The following is an 11,550-nucleotide window of genomic DNA, read 5'->3' as shown; positions in this document are numbered from 1 at the left end:
CCCCCCCCCCCCCCCCCCCCCCCCCCCCCCCCCCCCTCTCTCTCTCACTCACACACACGTACACACAGCTTTTCAGGGGGCAACACTCGCCTTGCATTAGAAGCTAATATCAGTTGGCATGTTTTATAAAGAACCCATCTGCCACAGAAAGTCAAATAGGAGACACGTGAATGGACAACATCTAGTCAAGCAGCTTGCATAGTTAGACACAGTCAGGCCTGTCCTACATGATAAGGAGACATCATTCTGTGATTAATTAAGGACATCACAGCAAAACTGTCAGCTCTTATTTATAAAAGTTGTATACGTTGGGTTATTAATAATTATACTAGAGCTTTAGATTAGTTGTGATCCATTGGAGTTGGGGAGGGTCTTTTTTTCTTTTGTCCCACAAAAACAAAATGCTTTTTTACTTACAACCTGACTCCTAATGTTGCACTTCGCCACATGCAGAAGACAGCAGACCTCATATCAGGGGTTCATTCGTGTACTTTGGTGTTGCTTATTAGAAATTCCAATAAGACGTGAAGGTTTAAATTGAGGGTGGTGGGAAGGTGTTGCAGTTTCTTTCTATAACTCAAGAGGAGAGTTCAAAGAAAATATGAATAACTGGGCAAATCTTTCTTTTCTTTTTTACAAAGTGGAAGACAAGTTCCAGCCCCTCACCACCCCAATAATGTACGTATATTGACACATCAGTTGTCCAGATCTGGACAAAAATGAAATAATTAACAACTTATGAATGCATTATCAACGTATATGCTGAATTATTACCAAATATTGGATAAACACAAAGGCAATTTTCACATCCTGGACACCCTGCATGTGTTGCTATGGTTTGGACTGATATATAAAGCATTAGTAAATAATTGATAAGTATCATTGATTACATGAAGATATAGGATAACTGATGGATTTGTGTCAGCAGCAACGTGAGTCTGATCCAAAAGATCCCTCTTTCCCTCTAAAGGGCTGTGAAGACAGAGAGCTTCTATTGAACCACAGTAATATAATGTGCTCACTGCGGGGCTGTTTTTTTATTCCTCCGTGTGAGAACCGTGCATGTTTATTCTCATTTCTTTACGTGTTTAGAGTGGACCCCTAATACCGCTCAGCATTCTCTCACACACAGAAAGACAGAGCAATCAAAAGCAAATTACACTATAGTCTCGCCTCGTGGATTAACACCCACCCCCCTGCACGTGCATGTGCGCGTGCATCAGCCAGACAGAGAGACTTTTTCTTTTTCTCTCCGTACAATGTTTGACGGGCTTTTGCATCCTCACAGCAAAGCTGTCGTCTGTGAAGGACACACACACACCTACAAAAAAAAGAATCTTTCACGTGACCACTGTGTCGATCTCGCCCGTCTGCACGCGAGTTCAACAATAATGGCATTAGAGAGAGTCTCCAAAATCCCCTCTATTCTTCACGGGACATATTAGCATTTTCTTTAACGTATATAAATATGTCTTTAGAGGACCCCCCCCCTCCCCGCCCTTCCTCTCCTCCTTTCTTTCTTTTCTTCTGCATTGTGGTCCCATTTGCTCTAGTGATCGCCGGGTATTCGGGGTCTGAAGCCGGTCGCCCGATCCCTGCCTCTCGTTGGGGCTTAACTCATTGAGATGGAAATAGGCGATTTGGTGTCTTTTGTCCACCAGATAAGCGGTGGAATGAGAAATTGGGGAGAGAGGGAGAGAGAGACGGAGGGTGAGAAAGGAGTATGTGGTCTTGCGTGTGGTGGTGGTGGTGTTGGTGGTGGTGGGGGGGTTAAGATAATCGATCAGGGCACTGAACCCCCCTCCCCCTATCAATCCCCTCTCAGCTAACCTTTGCTTAACTCGCGTGCCATCACAAGCACAAAGTCCTAATTGGTTCCCCGCACTAATTATCCAATTATCGCCTCTCCACCGGAGGACCGCACTCCAGGGCTCGTCTGTAATGACCTCATCCTCTGCACTATTGATGAAAATGATTAGGAGTGAATGCGTCCATCAGCTCGAGAGTGCGACATTTGAGAAACTTGTGTCACGGCCCCAGCGTATAGCGGCCTTCAGGCACTTCACTTATAGAGGGATTCGCAGCGCCCATTCAACCTGTAGCCTATTATTGCTGAACTCCTATCGAGAATTGAACGCATGACAAAGTGGCGTGCAGGTTAATTAGGCCCCTTTGTGTGGCCATTAGGTGAAAATTAAAGGTTGGAGGCTGTAGACCACGAGCCTGGCACTCGTGGTAAAGAATGGCCGAGTCGACAATATGAATTGATTTTCAAAATAATGGCTCAACTGATTGATTGTTAACCCTGTGGGGGGGGAGGGTTTGGGACTGTTGGTCCAAGATATTTGACGCTATCCCCTTGCATGAGCAGTTTCCCGCTATTGTATGACGAGAAAAGTCGATTAATCATAATATAATGAAACAATAACAGTGTTAAGTTGAATAAAAAAAACTTCAGCCAAAAGAAAAGTAACAAAACGCACCAAACTGCAGTGTAAATATGCTCGCTTTAAGGAAAACAACATAATTGATAACGCTATAATAAGTGGACATGTCAGACTACTTTGCATTCTGATTGCGCCAACAGGGGACCGATGGTGAACATGTAATGATGCAACAGGCGGTGAACTGCGGTGAGCCGGATCTGAATGGAGCAGCAGGCATGGACTGGCACCAGAACGCCACCAGATTGATAACGTCCAGTTACATTAAACATGTATTCTCTTTTCTCCATCTCTTTTTCCTTTAGTTAACTTCTGCTCCGATCCATCACCTTCCAGCCCATCTGTCGCTGATTGCTGCAACACTTTGAATAAATTCCTGCCGACAAACAAAGCGGTTAACATCTCATGAATGCCGCTTTTTACACCTCGCACACAGATTGTGGGGACACTTTAGGGCCAGCGGAGTAACCAGTGCAAAGAAATCTGTCCTGGGACACTCCCTCTTAGCTTCCACTTCATTACCGGTATTGTGCTCGGGAGCGCGCAATCTGTGCGGCCGTCTCCGCCCGGCCCCGCCAGCTTTCTAATGAGTTTCCAATGATGATTTAGAAGCTCGCGGGCCCGTTTCCCTCCAAACTCCTCCCACCTCCCCTCTCATTCTTCCTTTCACTGCTTTTGAGTGTCATCCGCTTTTGTCTGGAGCTGTTTCCATCACTGGCATTCTGGAGCGTGATTCAAGAGAGGTCAGGGGGAGCGCACATAAAGATTCACACATCAGGCCTGAATAAAGGAACGTTATATTGGGGAGTTATTCGTTACCAAGTTTGGCCCCATGCCTCAGTCTAGTAGTCGGAGAGAAAGGGGGGTGGGGGTGCTTGTGTCTTTCTCAGAATGCCTTATTTCCTAATTTTGAAGACAAACAGGAGCTAAAAGTGAGTGCGTGAGGCAATGAAAGGCTGGGGGGGAGGGGGCGCTGCGCACACCTGATGGTTGGAGTGCGCCAGATTGTGCCGTGCTTTGGATGAACAGATGGGGTTGGATGAGGCATGGAGGGAGGGAATGGCAGACGTCTGCATATCACTCATGTGAAGTTATGTCTCCTTCTTCTCTCCCCTTGCATGGTCCACGTGCATTAAAAAAGAGGAAGAAAAGAATAGCTATGCAGCACGCAGATGAACTGCATTTGATGTGAGAGGTTGATGTAGCCGAAAGCAGGTTGGCAGCCATAATTGCCTGTGATTACCTCAATCAATGGCGCATTGTCTGAGGCTCATATAGGGACGCTTTTTACTGGCCAAATGGCTCACTTAACAACCTTGTGATGAGAAATTAGTACCCTTGTAGACACAGCATAACTCACTGCATGAGGGTGAATATTCAGCTGAATTGTGAGCATTGGATCTGTGGTTATAACTTCTCAACCACTGCCCCACACACAGATATCGTTATTTGGAACAAGACAAGTGGGAGGCAGTCACTGAAAGGTCAACTCAAAAAGTTGTGTTAATACTTTTTTTTTTTTTTTTTTTTTTTTTTTTTTTTACCATGCTAGTAGCAGCATGGCTCCATGATGGATTGCCATGGAATTGTGTAGACTACAGAAATGTGTGGTCCCCAGAGAATGAAGCCTGGAAATTTTAAGGTGCAATCTGGCCAGAGTTTTAGTTTAAAACAATGAAAAACATTATCAAGAGAATGTGAAGAGGTTACAGTGTTGATGTAATGTCAAAGGCGTGCATGTATTGTGTTGCAAAGATATCCGAAATTAGCTTGCTAAGCGACTAGCCTGTACTTTCTTGTATTACCGCTTGTACCTTAACAGGCTATTGTAAGTCCCTGTAGCGCCAGTCTGCCCTCAGTCCAGAGAACGAAGAAGTAGAGCTGCACCGATGTGTGTTCTTGTTGTGCGAGAAAACAACTCGCACCCAGGTGGCAACCTCCGATCCTAAAGAGGTGCGGAGGTATTTTAAAACGTGCATTCTCTTTACTGACCAGCAGGGGGCGACTCCTCTGGTTGCAAAAACAAGTCTGATATAGAGGTCTATGAGAAAATGACAATACTTCTCACTTGATTTATTACCTCAGTAAACATTGTGAACATGAGTTTATAGTCTCAATCTCTAGTTTCAAGTCTTCTTTAATACAGCATGATGTTCATTTACTAAATAATGGTCCCATTTAGAGTCAAATAGACCATAAAGTGGAGTATGCTTTAGGACGGGTTTACTGTGAGTGACAGGTTGCTGCCTCTACCAGAGCTGTATACAGTGTCTCTGCGTCCAACTGTCGCATTCTAAATAAGGTAACCTCCGTTCACTGAGTGCAAAAAGCCAAGATGGTGATGGCCAAATTGCCGAACTCGAGGCTTCAAAGCAGCAGTCTACAACCCAATGGGTGACGTCACGGTGACTACGCCCACTTCTTATGCTCTCACTCTTGCCTTGTCCTCCCCACCGTCATGAGGCTGCTTTGCAGAAAATAGAGCATTCAGCAGCTTCGGGATATGTACCCATCCAATTCAGCCAGTGCAAACTTTGGTTGAATATTGCGCGTTCTTGTCCTGCTGTTAGTTGGCTTTTTTTTTTTAATTTAAATAACTGTTGACTGTACATTTAGATAGTACTGGACCCAGCAGTAGAGGTGAAATGCTAACCCATTTTATTTAGAGCAGTTGGCTACATACACACTGCACCTTTAAGTGGTCCTCTGCCTCTTGTTCTTATGCCAACATGAGGTTAACATTTCGGTTTTGTAGTGAACTATCTCAACATATATTGGATGGATTGCCATGAAATTTGGTACTCACATTCATCTTGCAAAAATGATAAATCCTAATGAATTCGGTCATAACCGGATTTTTCCTCGAGCGCCACCATGAGGTTGATATTTGTGGTTAAGATGGAAATGTCTCAACAAGTAACGGATGGATTGCAGTACAATTTGGGGAGGACATGCATGTCCGCCTCAGGATGAATTGTAATAAATTTGGTGATCCCTTAACTTTTCATCCAGCGCCATCGTCAAGTCGAAATTTGTATTTGACATTCATGACCAAAAAGCCAATGACGTTTCCAGCAGTTTCGACTATACAATGTGTTTAGTGCTATAGTTATTAAATGTTAAAGGGCTAACTGGCTGCTGTAAGATGCACATCGTAAACACTCTAGTATCAGCACGTTAGCGTTGTCATCATGCGCATGGTAGCATGCTTATGTAAGCACTTACTTCAAAGCACTGCTGTGTCTCAGTGCAGCTTCACAGAGCTGCTAGCGTGGATAGAGACTCTTCGTCTTGTTGGGTGATTACTGCAGATGTGTTTGGGAATTGGAAAAGGTCCACTTACTAGATTTTTGGACTTTCTAGCACGTCTCTCGGTCTCCACCCAGCAACTTGAGCTGTCTCAGGTGTCACACGGGAACCAAGTGTGGTCTAACTTTAGTTGCACGTGAACAGCATGTTTTACGCTCAATCCCCTACTAGTGGGGCAGATTAGTGAAACAATCTTTCACTTGGTGATACAAGCAACAAATTTGGCACAAATATCTTCAAGACCTATATTTTCAAAAAAGCCAGCTATCCACGATGGAAAAACAATATGGCCACCATTTTCCAAGATGGCCGCCAGCAAATGCCAATATGCGATTTACAGATATAAAGGGCTAATTAGATAGCATTTGGGACACTAAACTATATTAAACCTACAGTTAGCACTACAGTTAGTAGACTACAACTACAGCAAGTACACTAATTAGCCGACACTGAACCCCATGCTGAGTCTCACAGCAATGATGTCACCAGTGTGCCCTGGTTGTGCTTTGACATCACTCTTTTATAAACAGAATGTCACCTCATATAGATCAATCAAAACATTTTAATTTGGATCGAAAAGATAACTTGGAACTTCATCCAGCTGAAACCTAATCTCTGATCAAAGAACGACAAAAAGTGTGAATTTTGAGTAACAAATGGCCGCCATCTTGAAAAATTGCGACCATATTGAATTTATATTGGCACCATTGAATTTCTCGTGTCAAAATACATACATTTTGATGTCTAGATTATTAAAATATGTCCAGCCATTCAATTTCCACACTGAAAAACCTATTCACATTTTCGGCGACGGCCATCTTAAAAAATCTTGGATTTTCAGGCTTTTCTGAAAGAGTAGTTCCTAGGCATTATTCATGCCAAATTTGGTGCTTGTATCACCAAGTGAAAGATTCTAATGGAATATTGACTTAATCTGCCGCACTATACTGAACAGCTTTAGTGACAGATCCTCCATTTGAAAAGGCTGTGAACTGTTAGATACAAGACACCGCTCTGCTCAAATGTCTTCTTTATATGGATCAGAGACATAAAACGCTCACGATGAGATCAAAGATTTCCCTCTGCAGTCTAACAAAGGCATAAGTCGTGTTTGTGTTTACTGTGTGGGTTTATTGCATTTTGTGTTTAATGACACATCTCATCACCGTAGACAAACTTTGCGAATGACTCCCACCACGAAGAAAAGCCCTTTTTGAGGCTTATTAGCCGCTTTAACTTTAAGCAGTAACCCACTAACCTACTTTATTAGACTCTGTGAGTCACACAAGACAATCACGGAGTGCATGAGCAGCCAAGGTGGAAACGCTTCTTAAAGTTGCCTGTGTGATGGGCTACAGAACTCCCACTCTCACTTACTTTGTAATTCCTCTCTTATTATCTCCTCTCCCACTCCTCTTCCTCTCTTCCTCCACACCTTTTCATATTTCTGTCTTTATTTCTCTATGGGTTTTTTTTTGTGCTGTTTCACGTCCCCGCGGTGCTATTTGGAGCATTAGCACGCGGGGCTGTATTAATGTGGCTAAAGAGGGATTGTACAGGTAACACGAGGCCAGCTGGCGGTGCGCTTCCCCTCTCACAGAGCATTAAAGCTCTCCCTGTTTATGGAGTCACCCTCCATAAACAACACTATATAATTCTCTTTGAACCTTACAACACACGCCTCATATATAAAGCAATGCAAAATATGAGGGGACACCACGCTGCACCCACACACACCACACACACACAAACACACACACACACAAACATATATATACAGGCTCCACGCGCACACACACACAGGAGGCAAGCTGCAGCGCACGGGGCGCACAACCGCTGCATTATGCGATCAGTGTGTCCCCTCTGCATGTGCCAGTGAGACTTTGAAGGGAAGGTATTGTTTTCCCCCTCGGGAGTAAACAGCCTCCGAAGAGAAATAGCTGTATTTAACAAATAGTCTATATGCACCAAAACGCCCCACGACAAAATATATATATGTGGACTATAAAGCTAATCAATATTTCAACAGCCCAGCCTGGATTGTTCATGCAGGCCATGAGAGGGCTAATGAGGCAGCGCTGCAAAGACAATGTGGTCACCTCTAAAGGACAAAATGATCTTTCAGATCTCCTGGATCATACCGGGATGAGATGAGACTGAAGCGAACCACTCGAGACCTGCATGACAGCTTATGAGTAGGCATATCTCCCACAGATGTGGTTTCTTCTGATCCGGCGTGTCAAAGTCCCCACGCCTAGTATGCCGTTTGTTGTCAGGGCACTTTGAATTGCACTTTATGCGGGAAACGTGGCATGCAAATGAATGGCACCTGATGGATTGACACCAAATTGAGAGTTTGGAGTCATGAGGCTTTAAAAAAAATAATAGTTCAGTCAACCACAAACAGATATATCAGGTATAGTGTGTTTGAGTTTGAATAGTTAGGCCTATGAAGACCAAACTCTCACATCGGTTTTGCCAAGAGACTGTACACAAATGATTAGAGGTTCAGAAAAGCAGCGAGGGTCTTTTTTTGTTTTTCTAGTTCAAAATGTGTATTTCATTTCAGCCTTCGTTTCTAGTCTAATCAACAAGTACATAATGGTTACATCGAAAAGGCAACTTTTACTTGTATGTTGGACAAAAGTTTTGTCCCAGCGTCAGGGTTTTTCTTATTGTGATCAGACGTTCCATTAAAAAAGTGCTCCGCCAATTCAGCACTGCAATCCAAAAACATTGTGAAACTCTCAAGGAACGGAAGCAAAATCGATGCAGCAGAACTAGATATTGACTTATTCCACACATTCTCCTTCCTTGTAAAAACTCATTGTCTTGACAGTTCTTTTGGAGATTCGGCTGTCCTCAAGCGGAGATGAGGATCGAGGTGCAGAGGCCTGGTAGGCTCATTTCTTTCTCACTCCACAAGTCCACATTATTTTTTTTTCATTTTCAAACTTCTAGTCTTCAGCCCCAACCGACACTGGCTTGAGGCAGTGTCGGTTGAAAACATTTATTTATTAGTTTTTACGCAGCTCCCTCCGGAGCCACGAAAGACTTCATGCCATGTTTTTCACCTGCTGTAGCACTCCCCAAGACCTGTAAACAGTTGCCTCTTAAGATATTACTATTTAAATTGGAGTACAGGATTTAAAAAGTTGTACAAATTTAACACAGATATATTATTTCGACATGTCATGTTGGAGTTTTAAGTCAGTGAGGGCTCCAAGTAAACATCAATAACCCCGGGGAGGGCCTTGCTTTTACAAGGTTCAGCCCCCCCTCACCACTAAAATACATTTTCTACATCCCCTAAATGCGATGTTGAATCTTTGATCCCAGATCTGCACTTCACCCAGAAAGAACCCTTTGACTTGTGAAATGCTGAAATAGAAAAAAATGAAAAAAGTGTTATGGTTACAGGACTTTAAATTCATGTGATGAAGTTATAAAACGCTGTTATCGTGCCACATTTTGGCTCTCCGTTGCCATCAAAGAGAAAACTACGCGCTGTGTAAACACAGAGATCCTTGCAGGCACACTAACACACGCACAGCAGGCAACACCCAATTATCTGTGCTCACAATAAATGAGGAATAGTCAAATTAGTATTGGGTCTGCGAAGTATCCTCGTAGATTAGAAAAATAAAAAGTGGAGGAAAACATCCTCACTCACAATTCCTCACAGACCCTCGACACAAAGCCAAATGTAGGCTATTTCATAAAACTACAACCCCGTGTCATCAAAGCTCTCCCCGCGGAGGCGTTATTCTTGATCGCTCCTCCCGTCTAAGCGCCCTATTTCTCCACATCTTTATTTGCAACACTTGTCTCGCGTCACCGAGAGGAAAAAGCCCGCGTTCGATTCATCTTAACAGTTTGTGTGTCGCTGGGGAGAGCGAGAGGGGGGAAAAAAATGGGTGAAACTTTAAAAAATGCAGGCTTTGTTGCCAGAGAACAGAAGGCAGACAAAGTTTTATAGAGGCAGCCATGAAGTTCTGCCTCATTAGATAGAATAGCTGTTCTATATTCAGGGTCTCTGTGGGGCTAACAAACCCAAATGAGTGGGCCAAACTCGGTTCGTTCCGCCAGAGCAAGGGCCCTTTTGTTTGTGTTTGGTGGGTGGGGCTGGCTGGGGTACAGGGGGCCAGGCGGGTCCTTCAAAACCTGGATCTCACCACAGCTGAGCACACCAGAGCTGTATGTAATGGACTACATAAGAAAGCCCACTAGGATTTGAAGTTGGACAGCTTGTCCTAAAATGATCTAATCCAGTTAGTTACATCACTGCAGAGACCCAGATTGATATGAAGTGAGGAGTACAGCAGGTGTATTAGTTCCCCACCAAGGAACTGCGACACTTCAGCTGGAGTTGGGGTTCAAAAACAATGACTGAATGACATCTTTGTCAGGTGCTGAGATTTCAAACAACTCACTACCAGCACAGTGTTCTTCTCCATGCTGATATTCCAAAAGATCCTTCTAGTTGATTTCAATCTGAGTCTTATTTCTGATGCCTTGGCTGTTTCTCTTTTGAATGAGTTCTTGTCTCACTGTGTTTTCTTGCCTCTTAACATTCAGCAGTTGACTTGGTCAGCGCACTGTTCTTAAACTTGTGATCATAAAGCTGCTACTTTTATATTAACAACGGATCACATGACTGTGTGTTAGGAGAGAGATGTCGCTAGAGACGAACCAACAGGGAATGATGCCCTGACTAAAGTTCCTCTCCTCTTTACTGATCATTTAATCGTCTTTCAGCTCATTGTTTCGGTTTTACAGCCTGCAGCTTCACAGTTTTGATTCCCTCTTACAGCTCTCATCGGTTACTATTGTAGCTTCTACCTGGATGTCTGTGTTTTAGAGTTTAGTTTCTCTCCTGTGTTCGTGTTTGCACCTTCAAAAATCAGCCTCATTTTACTGTTTACTGATCGTTTGAGCTGTGTTTAGGAACTACACATGCAAACCGAAACGTTCCCGCTGTTGCTGCTGCGTCACATGAAAAGCTTTCCACCGGCCAACCAAGAGGATCAGCACATATATATAGCCTACAATGAGTCTGCCACTAAGATAGCCGAGCTTCATCAGTGGTGCAATTCTTCAGTGAAAACAGGTCTTGTCAACATCATATGGGCAAATTCTTCACTTTTCAGTCAGCGGATCAGTTTTAAATAGTGCAGGGGGGAATAGTACAAACAGAAACAGTCCCATTGAGCTGAATACAGCTGCAGGCGTCGGGCTCTGACTGTGGTTTGTGACCAGCACTCGTCCAAACACATCACCGAGGTAAACAACCTTGATTTGCGGTGCAGTTGGAAAACATTTGTGCCGTGCTCACTCGCTGCTCGGCTGGGGCTTTTGATTCTGAAAATGTGATCGATCAGTACAGGCCCCATCATAGGCTCTCGTTTGTGATGTACTTCAAAGGTCAGTGCCCTTTAAAGGCTCCATGATGCAGCAGGGTGAGCAGCACATCAGAGTCATATTGGAAGTTTGAGACCGGCTTCCAAATATGTTACATCCATTATTTATCTTGGTATCATCATCTGTAGCTACCCACTGAATGAAAGGCTCATATGGGATCTCTTGTCATGTGTATGTTCTTCAGATAAGTATTACTTATTTTGTATTGTTTGTATCAATTTAAAATATCAACTATATGGGTCATTGCATTCACAGAGATATAACAATATATAGAGAGAGAGAGATAGTGGGGCCAGTGTGTTTATTTTTCCACATGCACTTATATTTTTAAGGGTAGCTCTGATTCCAGAAGGCAGAGTCGCTGAATATTTTAAAA

Source organism: Anarrhichthys ocellatus, unplaced genomic scaffold (assembly GCF_004355925.1).
Source record: "Anarrhichthys ocellatus isolate YVR2014 unplaced genomic scaffold, GSC_Weel_1.0 scaffold15, whole genome shotgun sequence".
In the NCBI taxonomy this organism is placed as follows: domain Eukaryota; kingdom Metazoa; phylum Chordata; class Actinopteri; order Perciformes; family Anarhichadidae; genus Anarrhichthys; species Anarrhichthys ocellatus.
The sequence above is the reverse complement of the archived record's forward strand: the minus strand, read 5'-3'. Positions refer to the sequence as shown.